Source organism: Amblyraja radiata, chromosome 43 (genome assembly GCF_010909765.2).
Source record: "Amblyraja radiata isolate CabotCenter1 chromosome 43, sAmbRad1.1.pri, whole genome shotgun sequence".
NCBI lineage: Eukaryota > Metazoa > Chordata > Chondrichthyes > Rajiformes > Rajidae > Amblyraja > Amblyraja radiata.
This window is the reverse complement of record NC_045998.1, coordinates 7,283,344-7,296,808: the sequence shown is the minus strand read 5'-3', so window position 1 is coordinate 7,296,808 and position 13,465 is coordinate 7,283,344.

The window sequence follows — 13,465 nt, the reverse complement described above, 5'->3', positions numbered from 1 at the left end:
GAGTAGGTGAGGGGTGGAATGGGGGAGTAGGTGAGGGGTGGAATGGGGGAGGGGGTGGTGTGCAAAGATACCAGAGGAGCAACATAGACCACTCCTACAAAATGGACACCTTTATGATTGTTTAAAATGCTGGAGAAATTCTCCCTCATTTTTGTCTACATTTACTATTTGTGGTCGTCTAGATCTATTAAAAAAAAAATTGCTAATAACTTGCTCATGTACCAGAAAATAAGATGTCTTGTATAATATAATACATTGTTGGGATCACAGTGAGGAACGTGGAGGGGTCACTGTGGTGGATGTTTATGTTAAATTGTATTTTGTGTGTCTTGGGGATTGGTGGATGGGGGCGCTGCAAGCTGGCAGGCCTGCCAGCAGCGTGTTTGTTTTACCCACTTTTTTTTAGTATGTCCCAATGTATGTTTTTAATGTTTCTCGGTGTGTCTTGTGTGGGGGGGGGGGGGTAAGGGGGAAACCGCTTTGGTCGTCTCCTCCATGGGGAGGCGACTTTTTCCATGTCGCCTCGCCTGTGGCCTAACATCGAGGATCGGTGCGGCCTTTCCCGGGGGTACGGCTGCAGGCGCTGACGTGGACTCTCGTCGCGGAGCGGGCGAGCCTTCTCTAGGGATCGCCGGAGGGGAGCGCTCCATTCGCTGGCCCGCCGCTGGTCTGCGGAGTTCCATCTGGCGCTGCGTCTGCAGCATGGGATCCCTTGTTGGGGACCCGGGCGGAGAAGAGCTCTGACCGCCGGCCACCTTCTATCGCTGGCGTGGCGGGGACACCATCCGGAGCGGGGTCAGTTCTGCGGTCTGCGGTGCTTCTGGCAGCGGCGCGGCGGGGAATTTAAATCTTCGACCCTGCGGCCTACACGATCTTGAAGCCACGGTCTCCGGTGGGGAGGCACCAATTCAGGACTTACATGGACTTACCTTGTCTGTACATCTGGACGCCCTCAGCGGCAACTGGCAAATTCATTTCGATAAAACTTGATTGATTTATTGATTCTTGCTTATAGAAACATAGAAAATAGGTGCAGGAGGCCATTCGGCCCTTCGAGCCTGCACCGCCATTCAATATGATCATGGCTGATCATCCAACTCAGTATCCTGTACTAGTCTCTCCATACCCCTTGATCCCCTTAGCCACAAGGGCCACATCTAACTCCCTCTTAAATATAGCCACTGAACTGTGGCCTCAACTACCTTCTGTGGCAGAGAATTCCACAGTTTCTAAGTTTGTAAGTTTCTATAAGATCCCCCCTCAATCTCCTAAATTCTAGCGAGTACAAGCCGAGTCTATCCAGTCTTTCTTCATATGAAAGTCCCGACATCCCAGGAATCAGTCTGGTGAACCTTCTCTGCACTCCCTCTATGGCAAGAATGTCTTTCCTCAGATTTTGAGACCAAAACTGTACGCAATACTCCAGGTGTGGTCTCACCAAGACCCTGTACAACTGCAGTAGAACCTCCCTGTTCCTATACTCAAATCCTTTTGCTATGAATGCTCACGTACCATTCACTTGCCAGGCTTTGTCCAGACCCCATCTCTCTTTTCCAGCTTCCTTCCCCCAACCTCTCCAATCAGTCTGAAGAAGGGTCCTGACTCGAAACATCGTCTGTCCATTCCCTCTAAAGCAGTGGAGGGATTCAGTGGGTCAGGCGGCATCTGTAGAGGGAAGGGAATCTAAGGCGACCACTCCCACCTCTCCTTTCCCACTTTCTCCACCCCTCCACACCAAGCAGTCCGAAGAAGGGTCCTGACCTAGAATGTTGCCTCTCCATGCTCTCCATAGGTGCAACTTATTCCAGGAGATTGGGTCTTTTTTTGTAAACCAGCATCTGCTGTTCCATGTATCTAGACTAGGCGTGCATTCCATCCTACACTTGCGCTCTGTCCGCCAAGGCCTGGTGGATCTCCCGGTTGCCAACCATTTTAACTCCCCTTCCCACTCCCACACTGGTCTTTCTGTCCTGGGCCTCCTCCATTGGCAGAGTGAGGTGACACGCAAACTGGAGGAACAGCACCTCATAGCCTACAGCCCAATGACATGAAGATTCAATTCTCCAAATTAGAAACATAGAAAATAGGTGCAGGAGTAGGCCATTCGGCTCTTCAAGCCTGCACCACCATTCAATATGATCATGGCTGATCATCCAACTCAGTATCCTGTACCTGCCTTCTCTCCATACCCCGTGATCCCTTTAGCCACAAGGGCCACATCTAACTCCCTCTTAAATATAGCCAATGAACTGTGGCCTCAACTACCTTCTGTGGCAGAGAATTCCACAGATTCACCACTCTGTGTGAAAAAAAATGTTTTTCTCATCTCGATCCTAAAGGATTTCCCCTCTATTCTCAAACTGTGACCCCTTGTCCTGGACTTCCCCAACATCGGGAACAATCTTCCTGCATCTAGCCTGTCCAACCCCTTAAGAATGTTGTAAGTTTCTATAGGATCCCCCCTCAATCATCTAAATGCTAGCGAGTACAAGCCGAGTCGATCCAGTCTTTCTTCATATGAAAGTCCTGCCATCCCAGGAATCAGTCTGGTGAACCTTCTCTGTACCCCATCTATGGCAAGAATGTCTTTCCTCAGATTAGGAGACCAAAACTGTACACAATACTCCAGGTGTGGTCTCACCAAGGCCCTGTACAACTGCAGTAGAACCTCTCTGCTTCTATTCTCAAATACAAGCCGATTCTCTCCAGTCTTTCTTCATGTGAAAGTCCTGCCATCCCAGGGATCAGTCTCGGTCCTAAAAGACTTCCCCCTTATCCTTAAACTGTGTGACCCCTTGTTCATGCGTTAGTAATGTCCTGTTTGCCAGCTTGTTGACCCTCTGTGTTCCCCTCCTGCAGGGTTTAGGAGCCGTTGCTGTGGACGGAGAGACGGGGACGTGAGCGACCATTGAGGGCGGCCAGGGTGCCGGTGAGACCCCCCCCCCCCTCTCTGCTCGGTGTGCGGGCTGAGCTTTGAGGGGCTGAGTCGGTGGAGGACCACATGTCGGGGCGCAAGAGGGAGAAGTGTTATGAGTGCGACGTGTGTGGCAAGGCCTGGGAGTGCCCGAGCCTGCTGGAGACCCACCGGCGGGTGCACACGGGCGAACGCCCCTTCGACTGCCCAGGCTGCGACAAGAGCTTCATGTCGGCACGGGACCTGAAGAGACACCGGCGGGTGCACACGGGCGAGAGGCCCTACGGCTGCTCCACCTGCGGCAAACGCTTTGCCCAGCGGTCAGGGCTACGGAGGCACGGGCGGGTGCACACGGGAGAACGCCCCTTCACCTGCTCCGACTGCGGCAAGGGCTACAAGACGTCCACGCACCTGCAGGAGCACCGGCGCACCCACACCGGGGAGCGGCCCTACACCTGCGGTGACTGCGGCAAGGGCTTCACCCGCACGGACAGCCTGCTGGAGCACCAGCACACCCACACCGGCGAGCGCCCCTTCACCTGCGCCCAGTGCGGCAAGGGCTTCATCCCGCTCCAGTATCCTGCTGAAGCACCAGCGCACCCACACCGGCGAGCGCCCCCACACCTGCGTCCAGTGCGGCAAGGGCTTTGCCCGCTCCACAAGCCTGCGGGAGCACCAGAGCACCCACACCGGCGAGCGCCCCTTCACCTGCGCCCAGTGCGGCAACGGATTCACCCGCTCCTCCAGGCTGCTGGAGCACCAGCGCACCCACACCGGCGAGCGCCCCTTCACCTGCGCCCAGTGCGGCAAGGGCTTCGCCCGCTCCTCCAGGCTGCTGTCCCACCAGCGGGTGCACTCCGGCGACAGTCCCGTCCCCAGCCCGGTGTTTGCCATGGACTCCCACGCTCTGTCCCACCAGCACGTGCACACCAGCGGCCAGCCCTACGACTGCCCGTACTGTGGTGAGTCGTTTGACAACTCGCGGGGGTTGCAGCAGCACCAGCGGTCCCACGCCGGCGAGCCGATGCTCCCACTGCGGCAAGGGTTTCAAGAGCACACGGGGGCTGCGGGAGCCCCGGCTGATACACACCGGAGAGAGACTCTTTGAGTGCGCTGAGTGTGGCAAGGGTTTCACCTGCATGTCCAGCCTGTGGCAGCACCGGCGTACCCACAGCGATGAGCGTCCCTTCCCCTGCCCGTCCCGTGGTAAGGGCTTCTACCGCCTTGACCACCTGTGAGTCCACACCGGCCAACGCCCCTTCATTTATTAAGGTCCCATATAGGTACCTGTCAAACGTTCTTAAGAATGGTTTCGGCCCGAAACGTTGCCTATTTCCTTCGCTCCATAGATGCTGCTGCACCCGCTGAGTTTCTCCAGCATTTTTGTGTACCTTCGATTTTCCAGCATCTGCAGTTCCTTCTTAAACACTTAATAACTTTCTTAAACATTAGGATAGTCTCGGCCTCGACGACCTCCCCCGGCATCTTGTTCCATTCACCCACCACCCTCCGTGTTGAAAAGTTACCCCTCAGATTCCTATTAAATCTTTTCCCCTTCACCTTGAACCCATGTCCTCTGGTCCTCGATTCTCCTACTCTGGGCAAGAGATTCTGTGCAACTAACTAAATTGTGTTCCATGCAAGATTCCAGCATCTGCAGTTTCTTGTGTCTCCCTCACCTATATCCACCTATCACTTCTGAAGAAGGGTCTCAACCTGAAACATCACCCATTCCTTCTCTCCAGAGATGCTGCCTGTCCCGCTGAGTTACTCCAGCATTTTGTATCCACTTATCACTTACATGGATACATAGATACATAGAAAATAGGTGCAGGAGTAGGCCATTCGGCCCTTCGAGCCTGCACCGCCATTCAATATGATCATGGCTGACCATCCAACTCAGTATCCCGTACCTGCCTTCTCTCCATACCCCCTGATCCCTTTAGCCACAAGGGCCACATCTAACTCCCTCTTAAATATAGCCAATGAACTGGCCTCAACTACCTTCTGTGGCAGAGAGTTCCAGAGATTCACCACTCTCTGTGTGAAAAATGTTTTTCTCATCTCGGTCTTAAAGGATTTCCCCTCTATCCTTAAGCTGTGACCCCTTGTCCTGGACTTCCCCAACATCGGGAACAATCTTCCTGCATCTAGCCTGTCCAACCCCTTAAGAATTTTGTAAGTTTCTATAAGATCCCCCCTCAATCTCCTAAATTCTAGCGAGTACAAGTCTATCCAGTCTTTCTTCATATGAAAGTCACGACATCCCAGGAATCAGTCTGGTGAACCTTCTCTGCACTCCCTCTATGGCAAGAATGTCTTTCCCCAGATTTTGAGACCCAAACTGTACGCAATACTCCAGGTGTGGTCTCACCAAGACCCTGTACAACTGCAGTAAAATCTCCCTGCTCCTATACTCAAATCCTTTTGCTATGAATGCTCACATACCATTCACTTGCCAGGCTTTGTCCAGCCCCCATCTCTCTTTTCCAGCTTCCTTCCCCCACCCTCTCCAATCAGTCTGAAGAAAGGTCCTGACTCGAAACGTCGTCTGTCCATTCCCTCTAAAGCAGTGGAGGGATTCAGTGGGTCAGGCGGCAACTGTAGAGGGAAGGGAATCTAAGGCGACCACTCCCACCTCTCCTTTCCCACTTTCTCCACCCCTCCACACCAAGCAGTCTGAAGAAGGGTCCTGACCTAGAATGTTGCCTGTCCATGCTCTCCAGAGGTGCAACTTATTCCAGGAGATTGGGTCTTTTTTTGTAAACCAGCATCTGCTGTTCCATGTATCTAGACTAGGCGTGCATTCCATCCTACACTTGCGCTCTGTCCGCCAAGGCCTGCTGGATCTCCCGGTTGCCAACCATTTTAACTCCCCTTCCCACTCCCACACTGATCTTTCGGTCCTGGGCCTCCTCCATTGGCAGAGTGAGGTGACACGCAAACTGGAGGAACAGCACCTCATAGCCTACAGCCCAATGACATGAACATTGAATTCTCCAAATTAGAAACATAGAAAATAGGTGCAGGAGTAGGCCATTCGCCTCTTCAAGCCTGCACCACCATTCAATATGATCATGGCTGATCATCCAACTCAGTATCCTGTACCTGCCTTCTCTCCATACCCCGTGATCCCTTTAGCCACAAGGGCCACATCTAACTCCCTCTTAAATATAGCCAATGAACTGTGGCCTCAACTACCTTCTGTGGCAGAGAATTCCACAGATTCACCACTCTCTGTGTGAAAAAAAATGTTTTTCTCATCTCGGTCCTAAAGGATTTCCCTTCTATCCTCAAACTGTGACCCCTTGTCCTGGACTTCCCCAACATCGGGAACAATTTTCCTGCATCCAGCCTGTCCAACCCCTTAAAATTTTTGTAAGTTTCTATAAGATCCCCCCTCAATCTTCTAAATGCTAGCGAGTACAAGCCGAATCGATCCAGTCTTTCTTCATATGAAAGTCCTGCCATCCCAGGAATCAGTCTGGTGAACCTTCTCTGTACCTCCTCTATGGCAAGAATGTCTTTCCTCAGATTAGGAGACCAAAACTGTACACAATACTCCAGGTGTGGTCTCACCAATACCCTGTACAACTGCAGTGGAACCTCCCTGCTCCTATACTCAAATCTTGCTCCTATACTCAAAACTCAAGGTTTTAATCCACAATTTGAGAGGGAGAAGGGTAAATCGGAGGTGTCAGTGTTTACAGTTGAATAAAGGGGACTATGGAGCCATGAGGGAGGAGCTGGCCAGAGTTGACAGGAAAGATACCCTAGCAGGGATGACAACAATGGCAGGTATTTCTTGGAATAACACAGAAGGTGCAGGATCCGTTCATTCCAAAGAGGAAGGAAGATTCCAAGTGGAATAAGGGGCGACCGTGGCTGACAAGGGAAATCTGGGAGAGTATAAAAATAAAAGAGAAGAAGTACAACATAGCAACGATGAGCGGGAAAAGCCAGAGGATTGGGTAACTTTTAAAGAGCAACAGAAAATAACTAAAAATGCTATACGGGGAGAAAAGATGAGGTACGAAGGTAAGCAGATGATCTTGTGGTCTATAGTCCATCTAGCGCTGGTCTCCAGCAACTCCTTACAGCATTTCCCCCCCTTGTCTGCCTTCCGCAAAGACCGCTCCCTCCGTGTGAGGTTATCCACTTTGGTGGCAAAAACAGGAAAGTAGACTATTACCTAAATGATGGCCGATTAGGAAAAGGGGAGATGCAACGAGACCTGGGTGTCATGGTACACCAGTCATTGAAAGTAGGCATGCAGGTGCAGCAGGCAGTGAAGAAAGCGAATGGTATGTTAGAATTCATAGCAAAAGGATTTGAGTATAGGAGCAGGGAGGTTCTACTGCAGTTGTACAGGGTCTTGGAGTATTGCGTACAGTTTTGGTCTCCTAATCTGAGGAAATACATTCTTGCCATAGAAGGAGTACAGAGAAGGTTCACCAGACTGATTCCTGGGATGTCAGGACTTTCATTTGAAGAAAGACTTGATAGACTCGGCTAGAATTTAGAAGACTGAGGGGGGATCTTATAGAAACTTACAAAATTCTTAAGGGGTTAGACAGGCTAGATACAGGAAGATTGTTCCCGATGTTGGGGAAGTCCAGAACAAGGGGTCACAGTTTAAGGATAAGGGGGAAATCTTTCAGGACCGAGATGAGAAAAACATTTTTCACACAGAGTGGTGAATCTCTGGAATTCTCTGCCACAGAAGTTAGTTGAGGCCAGTTCATTGGCTATATTTAAACTGTCTGACCTGGGTGTTACTGCTAACACATGCAGATGGATCAAGGACTTTTTAACAGACCGCCCACAGACTGTCAGGATGGGGTCCAATCACTCCCCAGTCCTGACGCTCAGCACAGGAGCGCCACAAGTTTGTGTGCTGAGTCCCATCTTATATACAATATACACCTATATACATCTCCCAGGACCTCAAATGGCAAATGAACACCGTCACTCTCGTGAAGAAGTCACAGCAGCGGCTGTATTTCCTGAGGTTTCTGCGGCGAGCAAACGTTTCACAGCCGCTGCTGCTGTCCTTGTACCGGTGTGCCGTGGAAAGTATCCTCTCCTATGGCATCCTGGTGTGGTTTGCTAGCTGCACTGTGGCTGAGAGGAGGGCGCTGCAGAGAGTTATTAAAACTGCACAGAGCATCACAAACGCTCAACTGCCCTCCCTGGATGACATAAACAGGGCCCGATGCTTGCGCCGGGCCACAAACATCAAACAGGACACATCACACCCTGCCAATCACCTTTTCACTCTGCTACCCTCTGGGAGGCGATTCAGGTCTCTGAAGGCTGGCACTGGTAGACTAAAAAATAGTTTCTACCCATGTGCGATAAAAGAACTTAATTCTAACAGAGAACACTGGGGAAGCACAATATAATTCGGGGTGCAAGATAATGCGCAATATTCTTTTAAAATATTTTTAATACCTATTTATTATTTTTTTTACTGATATGTGTATATGTGAGTCAATGGCTGTGTTTGTTCTTTTTAAATCGAAGAAGATGCAATGGAATTTCGTTGCACAGTATTGTGCAATGACAATAAGCGTATTCTATTCTATTCTATTCCAAGAGGGAGTTAGATGTGGCCCTTCTGGCTAAAGGGATCAGGGGGTATGGAGAGAAGGCAGGTATGGGATACTGATTTGGATGATCAGCCATGATCATATTGAATGGCGGTGCCGGCTCGAAGGGCCGAATGGCCTACTCCTGCACCTAATTTCTATGTTTCTAACTCCCTTGTCAATTCTTCCCTTCCCTCCCGCACCACCCCCTTCCCCGGGCACTTTCCCTCGCAACCTCAAGAGATGCTACACTTGTCGCTTCACCTCCCCCCTCCACTCCATTCAAGGACCCAAGCAGTCGTTCCAGGTGCGACAGAGGTTCACCTGCACCTCCTCCAACCTCATCCATTGCATCCGCTGCTCTTGATGTCAGCTGATCTACATCGGTGAGACCAAGCGGAGGCTTGGCGATCGTTTCGCCGAACACCTCCGCTCGGTCCGCACTAACCAACCTGACCTCCCGGTGGCTCAGCACTTCAACTCCCCCTCCCATTCCCAATCTGACCTCTCTGTCCTGGGCCTCCTCCATGGCCAGAGCGAGCACCACCGGAAACTGGAGGAGCAGCACCTCATGTTCCACTTGGGCAGTCAGCACCCTAGCGGCATAAACATTGAATTCTCCAATATCCGGTAGCCCTATGTTGTCTCCTCCCCTTCTCCGCTCTCCCTCAGCCCTCGGGTTCCTCCTCTTCCTTTTTCCTTTCTTCTACCCGCCCCCCACCCCCCTACAAGGAGTGAGGGGAGAAGACTCAAGGCGGGAGAACAAGGAGGGAAGAGACAAGGTCTTTAAGACTTTAGCCTTCCATCACAGTGAGGAGGTAGACTCACTATGGTGGATTTTAAGTCTGTGTTTATTGTATGTTTTGTTATTTTATTCCATGTCATGACTGCAAGGCACAAAATTTCCGCTTGGGCAGCCTGCACCCCAGCGGCATACACATTGAATTCTCCAATTTCCGGTAGCCCTTCCCGACAATAAAGGATACTTGACATGACATCATTCTGAAGAAGGGTTAGAAACATAGAAACATAGACAATAGGTGCAGGAGTAGAGGCCATTCAGCCCTTCGAGCCTGCACCGCCATTCAATATGATCATGGCTGATCATCCAACTCAGTATCCCGTACCTGCCTTCTCTCCAAAACCCCTGATCCGTTTAGCCACAAGGCCACATCTAACTCCCTCCTAAATATAGCCAATGAACTGGCCTCAACTAACTTCTGTGGCAGAGAATTCCAGAGATTCACCACTCTCTGTGTGAAAAATGTTTTTCTCATCTCGGTCTTAAAAGATTTCCCCCTTATCCTTAAACTGTGACGCCTTGTTCTGGACTTCCCCAACATCGGGAACAATCTTCCTGTCCAACCCCTTAAGAATTTTGTACGTTTCTATAAGATCCCCCCTCAATCTCCTAAATTCTAGCGAGTACAAGCCGAGTCTATCCAGTCTTTCTTCATATGAAAGTCCTGCCATCCCAGGAATCAGTCTGGTGAACCTTCTCTGTACTCCCTCTATGGCAAGAATGTCTTTCCTCAGATTAGGAGACCAAAACTGTACGCAATACTCCAGGTGTGGTCTCACCAAGACCCTGTACAACTGCAGTAGAACCTCCCTGCTCCTATACTCAAATCGTTTTTGCTATGAAATGGGTTTCGGGCCAGAAACATGGCCTATTTCCTTCGCTCCTTAGATGCCGCTGCCACACCAGCTGAGTTTCTCCAGCACATTTTGTCCACCTTCCATTTTCCAGCATCTGCAGTTCCTTCTTAAACACTGAGGTTGCCACAGGGTGAGGAGGACTGACGGGCACTAGGACCCAGGGGAACCAACCCTGTTAATAGGACAGGGGTCGCTGCAGAGACAGACAGAGAGACACCAAGACGCTGCGCCGCGGCCTCCCGCTGCCAGGGGCGCTGCACGCGGAGGACCAGGGGGAGCTGCAACGTGGCCTCCCGACGCCAGGGGGCGCTGCAACCGGAGGACCAGAGGGCGTCCAGACCCGACAGCCTCGGCTCGGGGGAGGGGAGGAGGGGGCGGGGAGAGGACGAGGGGCCGACCGGCGGCGGCGGCGGCTTTTCCCACCTGAGCTTCCGGGGGCGCGGAGACGGGAGACGTCGACCCGACACGACGCAACTCCATGACCTTTGGCAGCGGGTCCCGCTTTCCCCCCCCACCCGACGTCACAAAGAACCCGGCCCCGCCCCCTCACTGACGGGCAGCGCCGGCGGCCAATGGCAGCGGGGCACGCTTCCCCCCCCCCCCCCCTCTGACGTCACAAATGACCAGGTCCCGCCTCACCCACACTGACGGGCAGCGCCGGCGACCAATGGCAACAGGTCCCGCACCCAACACCTCACAAACAATCAGGTCCCGCCCCTTCCTTGCGTCCGATCCATCCGACCCGCATCCCCGCTGATGAGCGCGTCCTATAGGTCGAGCCGTAGCCCCGCCCCACGGACTGACAGCGCCCACCGCCCATCCCGCCCTAGCGACGGTTGCCAGGGCGCGGTCGGCCCCGGCCCCCGCGGCTCCTACACCACGTGGGGGGGGGGGAGGGGAAACAATGAAAGCAGCTGCAGTTGCTGCAAACCTGAGATTAAACCTCAAGGGGGGGGGGGGGGGCAGGCTACAAAATGCTGGAGTAACTCAGCGGGACGGGCAGCGTCTCTGGGGAGAGGGAACGAATGGGCGACGTTTCGAGGTCGAGACCCTTCCTCAGACTGAGGGTCGCACGAGAGACGTAGATGGTGATGTGGAGTGAAAAGCTTCTACACAGAAACATAGACAATGGGCGCAAGAGTTGGCCATTCAGCCCTTCGAGCCAGCACCGCCATTCAATGTGATCACGGCCGATCATCCACAATCAGTACCCCGTTCCTGCCTTCTCCCCATATCCCCTGACTCTCTCTCGCTATCTTTAAGAGCCCTATCGAGCTCTCTCTTGAAAGAATTATCTCCAGAGAACCAGCCTCCACCGCCCCCTGAGGCAGAGAATTCCACAGACTCACAACTCTGAATGGGAGAAAAAGTGTTTCCTCGTCTCTGTTCTAAATGGCCGACCCCTTATTCTTAGTGGCGGCGCGGCTCTGGCTGCAGCGGCTCTCCGGCAGTCCTGTTTGTTTTGTGTTTTTTGGGTTGTTTATTTTCGTTTTGGTTAGTCTAGTTTTGGTTTTTAGTTTGTGTTTTTTGGTGGGGGGGGGGGGTTGAAACGGGGCTTGCTGTCTCTCCCTGCGGGGGAATGCGACTTTTTTGTCGTATTCCCCTTCTCTGCCTCCGTCTGCGCTGAGGCCTAATGGCGGAGCTGGCGACCTCGAGGCTCAGGAGGCAGAGCCCACCAGGACTCGCACTGAGCTCGCTCCCGTGAGGACGGCCTGGCTTGGGGCTGGAACAGGGCTTTCGTGATGGGCTGTGACGGCTGGCCCGAGGAAGGAACGGTGCTCCCGTCGGAGTGGCCGAGCTCGGGGAGGTACGGCGTTCCCAGCTCCAGGGAGGAGCGGCGCCCGGTCGGGGCGGCCCAGCCCGAGGGAGGAGCGGTGCCCGGTCGGGGCGGCCCAGCCCGATGGGAGAAGAAGCGGCGCCCGTTCGGGGCGGCCCAGCCGAGGAGGAGCGGTTGGCTTCCGGAGGGGCTGCCAGACCGGGGAGAAGCGGCGCCCGGTCGGGCGCCCCGCACGGGGAGGAGGAAAAAGGGGTGCGGAGCCAAGGGGGCGATTGCGGGAGGGAGGAGCGGCGCCCAGTCGGGGCGGCCTGGCGCGAGGGAGGAGCGGCGGCCTGGCGCGAGGGAGGAGCGGCGCCCAGTCGGGGCGGCCCAGCCCGAGGGAGGAGCGGCGCCCAGTCGGGGCGGCCTGGCGCGAGGGAGGAGCGGCGGCCTGGCGCGAGGCTGAGACGGTGGTAGTACTCACGTGAGGGCGATCCGGCTCGGGGCTGGAACGATGCTCCGGGGGCTGGGACGGCAGTTCTGGTGGCGGTGGCGTGAGACCGGGGGTTCGACCGCGGGCCAGCGGCTGCGTCAGCAGGTCTGGTGAGCGGCAGCTTCGACTACCCCGGGCCGCGGTGTTTGAGCCGCGAGGACAGGTTTTAACATCGCCCGGGGGGTATCGCCTCAGCGCAGAAGGAGAAGAGGAGGGAAGAGACTGCAGCCCTAAGACTTTTGCCTCCATCACAGTGAGGAGATGTTGGGTGGACTCACTGTGGTGGATGTTAATATGTGTTTATTGTTGTTTTTTATTGTATTGTATTATATGTATGACTGCTTAAATTTCGTTCAGACTTCGGTCTGGATGACAAATAAAAGGCTATTCTATTCTATATTCTATATTCTAAGTCATGTCCCATCTGGGGTTAAATGGGTTAGCTTGCTTGCAGTGTAGCTTGCTTGCAGTGTAGCTTGCTTGTAGTGTAGCTTGCTTGTAGTGTAGCTTTCTTGTAGTGTAGCTTGCTTGTAGTGTAGCTTGCTTGTAGTGTAGCTTGTTTGTAGTGTAGCTTGCTTGTAGTGTAGCTTGCTTGCAGTGTAGCATGCTTGCAGTGTAGCTTGCTTGCAGTGTAGCATGCTTGTAGTGTAGCTTGCTTGTAGTGTAGCATGCTTGTAGTGTAGCTTGCTTGTAGTGTAGCTTGCTTGTAGTGTAGCTTGCTTGTAGTGTAGCTTGCTTGTAGTGTAGCTTGCTTGTAGTGTAGCTTGCTTGTAGTGTAGCTTGTTTGTAGTGTAGCATGCTTGTAGTGTAGCTTGTTTGTAGTGTAGCATGCTTGCAGTGTGGCTTGCTTGCAGTGTAGCATGCTTGTAGTGTAGCTTGCTTGTAGTGTAGCATGCTTGTAGTGTAGCATGCTTGTAGTGTAGCTTGCTTGTAGTGTAGCTTGCTTGTAGTGTAGCTTGCTTGTAGTGTAGCTTGCTTGTAGTGTAGCTTGCTTGTAGTGTAGCTTGCTTGTAGTGTAGCATGCTTGTAGTGTAGCTTGCTTGTAGTGTAGC